The sequence below is a fragment of the Nicotiana tabacum genome, chromosome 15, assembly GCF_000715075.1.
Source record: "Nicotiana tabacum cultivar K326 chromosome 15, ASM71507v2, whole genome shotgun sequence".
Classification (NCBI taxonomy): Eukaryota; Viridiplantae; Streptophyta; class Magnoliopsida; order Solanales; family Solanaceae; genus Nicotiana; species Nicotiana tabacum.
In genome coordinates this window covers 36,696,412-36,704,234 of record NC_134094.1, presented here as the reverse complement: position 1 = coordinate 36,704,234, position 7,823 = coordinate 36,696,412, and positions in this window count along the sequence as shown.

The following is a 7,823-nucleotide window of genomic DNA, read 5'->3' as shown; positions in this document are numbered from 1 at the left end:
AGATGAAACTAGAAGTTGACTAATTATTTTTGGTTGTTTTCAAATAGGTAAAATGCCTAGGGATGTAACATTCGTCTAGGTGTTCGCCTAATGGGTTAATTACGTTAATACTTGTTTTATTAATTGGGGTATATTATAACTCTCAACTCTAAGTTACATACTCAATACCTCTCGGCCATAAAGTGATTTTTCCTAATTTGACTTTCTCAAGCCCAAATGGGTATTATGCTAAGTAGTTGATATGATCTCAAGTCGGATTTTTCCTATCTCTAGTTCAAACCCTTTAATTAGGCTAGTCAAATCCTTAACTGGCCCAATTTCCTGTTAGTCAAGCTTTCCATGACTAAGTCCCTCTTTCTCAAGTAAAGACCAACTCAAAAAGGCATGAATCAATGTTTGCAACTATTAATTCTAAAATTAAAGCATGAACAAGGCTAAATAACAAACATCCATAGTAGAAAATTTCTAGCTACTCATAATAGAAAATGAAGAAAACAAAGAATAAACACTAAGTAAAGCCATAATATAAAATTAAAATGATAAACTATGATGTTTTTGTCCCAAAATGGTAAACTACCATAGCTACAGCTAAAAAAACTTCAAAATTTGACCTAAAAAAGTGATTCTCGTCTATTTATAGTGGCCAAAAATTCGTTAACAAAAATGCCCTTAGGGAGGTTCTACGGCCGCACAATTCTATGTGCGGTCCGCACATTGCTTGAGTCTACATGTTGAGAGATTCTGCAGCCGCACAATATGATCTGCGTCTGCAGTTTAGCTTCTGCAACCGCACAATTCATATGCGGTCCGCACTTATGGCAAGGCTTCAGTCTTTGTCATTTTGCACACTCTCTGAACTTTTTGAATTCTTGTCAGTGCGATCATGTTCTGTGGCCGCAAAAATTGTGTGTGGTCCGTATTTTTCTTCAATCACTTCTGGGCTTCTACATCAAATCTACGGCTGTAGAGAGAATTCTGCAGTCCGCACTTTCTTCTACGGTCGCAGAAATACTTCTGCGGATCGTACTTCTGGTCTGCGGCACCCCTTTTTGCCTTGTGAGCCGGAATACTCCTTTTTGAGTTGGATTTCTTCATTAGAGTCCAAATATCTAACATTCCTGTAATTTACACACTTTCATTAGTTTTGGGAGCATAAATCAACACTTTCGGACTAAACCTAAAGGAAGAAAGTACTAATAAGTGATTAAAATCTACACTTATCAACTCCCCCAAAACTTATGTCTTTGCTTTTCCTCAAGAAAATAGATTAGTTCCCACCTCATTAGAGTGAAAGGTCATTTCAGCGAGTCAATGGTAAGCCTCTATACTCAGTTGGGACCAATAATTACCCACAATAATCAATGGTAAGCCTCTTATAGTTCTAATATGATATTTGAGCTTCAAGAATTGACTTTACTCATCGAGGAATCTTGTTCTATCATGTTGATCATGGTGGACTCCAAAATCTTCCTCCTCTACCTTCCATTTGCCAAGCTCACTTCAAAAGTTAGCACTCAATCTTTAGATCAATAAAAGGTTCACCGTTCTCTCACAAAAGAATGTCACAAGTACGGGTTCAAGTACCATAGGCTTTCCCCTCATGCAGATCACCACTAATGTAAGCTTACCCAGTTCAAAATCAAGTAGGACTTCTTTTGAGTTGTAATAAAGGCTTTTGGATTGGGGTAGGATACCATATGGGTAAGTGGTTACACCTTTCCTTAAGCACTCCGCATTTTCATTTCGTGGCTCACAATTACCAATTCTTAGAGGCATTCTCTTTTTTCTTGGGGGCTAGAGAGACTTGACATCACTCTTTCTTGTTCATTTCATTCTTTTTCTCCCTTGATGCTCATGTTAGGGATCATTACCTCTTTTTGAATCCATCAACCCTTGATTTTATTCTTTTTCTTGCATTTTTTTGTTCTCTCTTTTCTTGCCTTCTCTTTTCATAGAGATCATTTTTTTTCTCTTTTTGGTGCCTTGATACCTTTTTCAAATTCGTCAACTCTCCCCTAAACTTATGCCTTAGGCCAATTATTTCACTAGAGTGTTAAGGAAGGTCCGAGTGCCAAGAGAGGATCACGACAAAATAGGTAAAGGCTTATATCATGGTTATCAAATGAGAAAGGCTAGAGGCTTAAATGGAGTTGACTAGGGATAACAACATTGGTTGGCAATAGAAAGCTCAAACGGACCAAGGAAAGCCTACAATCATTTCCCAAACCAAGCAAACTTAGGATTTTGCCTTGAAGCACATTCGGTGCAAGTTCTAGACTATTCGCATGGGTACTTGGACTAGCAACGAAAGATCACCTCACCCCTCATGCAACTAGACCGTAAAAGAGGATAGAATCGAGAGCCTACAACAACCACAATCAAGTTAAAGTTCATTATGGTCTAATAAACCACTCAACGATTACTAAAGTCAACTCAAGAGTCTCAAAGTCACTAACTAGAGTTATTTTCTTTCAAAAAGCTTGTTTCAAACTATAAGCACGTAGTTAAGTGTGTTGGTACCAAATGAAGCATGAATGACTCTTTTTTTGAGAACTTGATTAGGCCTTTTATTCATTACTATTACTATTATTATTACCTAAATTCAAAGAAACAGACTCATTCCCTTAAGAAGGTTGTCACGCCATCCATCTTTGGGACGAGTCACCCGGTTCACATAAAAACTGCCTTTGGAAAGAACCATGGCATTAAGAAAACCAAGGCTTATTATTTACAAAAAAATAAAAAAGAAGCTACTAACAAAACATGAACTAAAGTGAAAAATTAACGAAGCTAATGAACAATAACTACTAAAGATAGATAAACTACAAATAAGAAAAGGAACAAATCATCCAATTATTACAATACAAATGTATCCAACATGTGTCAATGTCAAATAAAATAAACTCTACCCCACCAATAAAAGTAAGTATTGTCCCCGATGCTTAACAAAATAAGAGTGAATAAAGAGAGGAAAAACAAAACTCCCTAAGGATCCTTGGACATCTCAGTGTCCCCAACAACATCATCTCCCATTGGGTCAACCAACTGTATCTCATCATCATCATCAAATCTGGGAGTGGTAGGAGTGGCAAACATCGCACACACTGCCTCAGCAGTGTCGGCAGCAAGCATGGCTCATCATACTGGCCAGTTGGTGCAATCGGTGCAGATGGATCTGGGATGGACTGGTCTGGGTCAAGTAACATATCAAAAGGTAGTTCCCCAGCCGTCGCAAGTCTATCACCTCCTTCCCGAGCTTGTCAACTGATCTCTTGCTTGCTTGGGACTTCCTCATCTTCTTCACTTCTTTAGCCAACTCCTCAATAACCGACCCGTGTTGTACCACAGTGTCCATGATCATCTTCTGGTTGTCTAGAATATTCTTTAACTTCTCATCAAGATCAGAGGAGACCTGTGGTGCCTATGTAGATGACGGCACAACAACAGTACTAGATATGTCAGATAACTTTGAAGTAGTTGTCTGCATCTAGTTGTTGAGACTCGCTAATGTATGGGAGACTCGTAGAACATATACTGGAGTTGTAGGCATGGGCACCAGCCTTGGAGCTATAGCAGGGGCTGCCCTGGGGGATGTGGTAGGACCTGAAGATGGTGGAAGAGGCATAGCAGCAACACTAGAAGAGAGCTCAACAGAGGTAGATGGAATGTCAGCTATCTCAGTAACTACCACCGCCGGCTCATCAGATTGGCCTGTGGTGGTAGAAGGCTGAGCTCTCTTCTTTAGGTTGGTCGCATCCATCAATGAATACCAGTCAAATGGCTTTTCGGCTTCATCTTGGTGTCATATGATCTTGGCTCTACCTTTGCATCAGTGAGGTACTCTGTGATAGTGTTGGGATAAAGGTAGGCTGTTGTTGGTCTACTGTGCTACCAATGAAATATTCGCCGACATCACGACACACACATTAATTGGGTACCCAACCATGATAGAAGCCACAAGGACAACACGTGGAAATGGCAAATGAGTCTTATTCTGGCAAGGATCAAGTCTGCTACACACAAAAGTCTGCCATCCCGAACGGGATTCCTGGTGATGGTGGTCCTGGTGGTGCTAAGATCTCCGTTAACCATGGTCGTACTTTTTCTTTCATAGCATATTTCTCTAGATACTCCTTCGGCTCCAAGTCCTCAAACCCCGAGTACGCGTTTAGTGTGTGCTGATCAAACCTCACCTTTTAATATGGTTGGGTTTTTATAGGCCGCATGTATAAAAAGGGAGATTAAAAGAATGATAAGAGAACAATTTAGTCCATGTGAAAGGTCACCTTCGTCCCCTTCTTGACGTAGAAATATTGGCGTAGAACTCGCGGACAAGGTACTCCTTGGCATATTCAACTCTCTCAGTAAACCACATCTAACCCTTTCTTGCCCTGAACTACCTCAACACTGCCGGGTTGTATTTATCCAAGTCCTTCAAGAGAAACTGCCTCTCAAGTATCAAAGATCTTATGGGTCACCACATACGAAAGTCAGTGAAGGAAGCCAAGCTAACGAACCTATCCTCTCATATATCCCTTTTCTTTATTCTCTCCATACCCGTGGATGTACCATCCCCCCTACCATTATCGGAGATATCCTGTACAGTCTGTGTATCTGTGTCTAGGGAAGCTGCTGGCCCAAAGGTTTGGCTAGCCCTTTCTGGCCCCTTAAAAGCGTTGTGAGATGAAGGGGCCTCATCCATGAGTTGAAATCGCCCCTGTGGCCTAGACTGTGTGGCTGCCTCCTCCTCCTGAATAGAGGCTAAGTTTTCCTTGGAAGCTTCCCTAGACGGGACATATGAACTAGATTCAGAGAGGTCTGCACCTCTCCATCTGCTTGCCGTGGCCTTCTTCCTAATGGTTTTGGGCTGGACAAGGGTCAAGGTACCTCTATCTCGACCCCTAGAAGATTCACCCTTTCCTTTTGTAGTTTCGCCGTAGCCACACAATCGAACCATTGTCTGTATCAAAGAAAAGAGGGTTGTTAGTTGCAAGTAATCATTCAACACATTCAATACGTATGTAGGCAAGGGAGAATATTATGGACACAGTGAGGTTACGACAAAAAACAACAAGCTGCTGGAATTGGGATCTGTGGCCGTAGACTGGAAGTGCAGACCGCACAATTGCAAGTGCGGCCGCACTTCTGTCAAGAAACATCAGAGGCCCATAAGCCCCCCTCTGAAGACAATGCAGAGGTTATTTTGCGGCCACAAAATACATCTACGGTTCGCACATTTTTGAGTGCGACCTCTCTAAGATTTCTGCGGCCTGCACAATTAAAGTGAGGCCGTAGAAGCACTTGTTTCACCCTTCTTGCAAGTTGCACTCAACCCTGTAGCACACTTCAAATCAAGTTAGAACACAAATAATATCTAACTACAAAAGAAAAAGGAAAAGAACATGGGTTGCCTCCCAGAAGCGCCTGATTTAACGTCGCGACATGACGCAATGTCAAAGCTACCTCAAGTGAAGTAAATGACCACCACCATGTGGCTATCTCCAACCATGCCCAAGTAGTGATTCACCCAGTGATCATTGACTCAGAATACTTCATCATTCTTTTTCTTCAAGTCTAATGCACCAAAAGGTGTCACACCAACAATTTCAAATAGACCACTCCACTTGGATTTTAGTTTCCCGGGAAACATTCTCAACCTTGAGTTAAACAACAATACAAGATCAACCACCTTGAACTCTTTGTTTCTAATATATTTTCCATGAAGATATTTTATTTTTTCTCTATATAAGGACGAACTCGCATACGCACGGTACCGGAACTCATCCAATTTATTTAAATATGCAACCCGCAAGTTAGCAGCTACATTCCAATCAAGATTCAACTTCTTTAGAGCCCACATTGCCTTGTGCTCTAGTTCCACCGAAAGATGACAAGCTTTCCCGAACACCAACCGGTATGGAGACATTTCAATAGGTATTTTGTAAGTCGTTCGATAAGACCATAATGCATCATCAAGCTTCTTGGACCAATCCGTCAGATTAGCATTCACCGTTTTAGACAAAATACTCTTTATCTCCCGATTAGAGACTTTCACTTGCCTACTAGCTTGTGGGTGATAAGGATTTGTGACCTTGTGAGTAACACCATACATGCTAAGTAAAGTGTCAAAAGCTTTGTTGCAAAAGTATGACCCCCATCGCTTATGATTGCACGTGGAGTACCAAATCTTGTGAAAATATTCTTCTTCAAGAAAGCTACTACACTTCTCGCCTCATTGTTGGGTAAAGAGACGGCCTCAACCCATTTGGACACATAATCCACCGCGACCAAGATGTAGGTATTTCCACAAGAACTCACAAAAGGGCCCATGAAGTCAATACCCCACACATCAAAAATATCAATCTCCAAAATGGTAGTGAGAGGCATTTTATTTTTCTTTGAGATTCCACCGGCCCGTTGACATTCATCACATCTTTTCACTAGATCACTAGCATCCTTGTAAAGAGTGGGCCAATAGAAATTGAAACTTAGCACTTTGGCCGCCATTCTTGCTCCACCATGATGACCACCATATGGCGAAGAATGACAAGCCTCAATAATATCACCTTGTTCTTCTTTTTGTACACTCCTTCTAATCAATCATCCGTACAAATCCAGAAAAGGTATGGTTTATCCCAATAATAATCTTGACAATCACTTTTGAGCTTCTTCCTTTGGCTTGAAGAGAACTCATCTGGAATGATTCCACACACAAGAAAATTTGCCAAGTCTGCGAACCATGGCACCCCTTTCATTGAATGTGCCAAAAGTTTCTCATCGGGGAAGGAGTCATTGATTTCAAGGCCATCATGCGACCTCCCCTCCTTCTCCAATCGAGACAAGTGGTCCGCCACTTGGTTTTCACTACCTTTCATATCTTGGATGTCAATATCAAATTCTTGAAACAAGAGTACCCATATCATCAACCAAGCTTTGGAGTCCTTTTGCTCATAAGATAACGAAGTGCCGCATGGTCCGCGTGGACAATAACTCTGGCGCCCATCAAGTACGGGCGGGACTTCTCAATTGCAAACACAATAGCAAGGAGATCTTTCTCCATAATGGTATAGTTGACTTGGGCACTATTCATGGTCTTACTAGCATAGTAGACCGGGTGAAAAATCTTGTTGATACGTTGCCCCAAAACTGCTTCAACCGCTACATCACTAGCATCGCACATGAGTTCAAAAGGCACACTCCAATTTGAAGCGGTGATGATGGGAGTAGTTGTCAACTTGAGCTTCAACAATTCAAAAGCTCTCATGAAATCATCACTGAAATTGAACTTGGCATCCTTCTCAAGGAGCTTGCACAATGGGTTCACCACTTTAGAGAAATCTTTGATAAAGCACCAGTAAAAACCCGCATGGCCTAGGAAACTCCACACACCCTTCACCGAAGTTGGGGGTGGAAGCTTAGAAATCACCTCAATCTTTTCCTTTTCAACTTCAATTCCATTCCTTGAGATTTTATGGCCAAGGAAAATACCTTCCTCCACCATGAAATGGTATATCTCCCAATTTAGTACCAAGTTGGTTTCTTTACATCTAGCCAACACTTTGTCCAAATTTGCAAGACAATCATCAAAAGAATCCCCAACTACTGAGAAGTCATCCATGAAAACTTCAAGGTAATCCTCCACCATGTCCGTGAAAATAGCCATTATACACCGTTAAAAAGTCGCCGATGCATTGCACAAACCAAATGGCATCCACTTGAAGACAAAAGTACCATAGGGACATGTAAAGGTTGTTTTCTCTTGATCTTCCAGAGCAATGAGAATTTGTTTGTAGCCCGAGTACCCATCAAGAAAGAAATAGAAA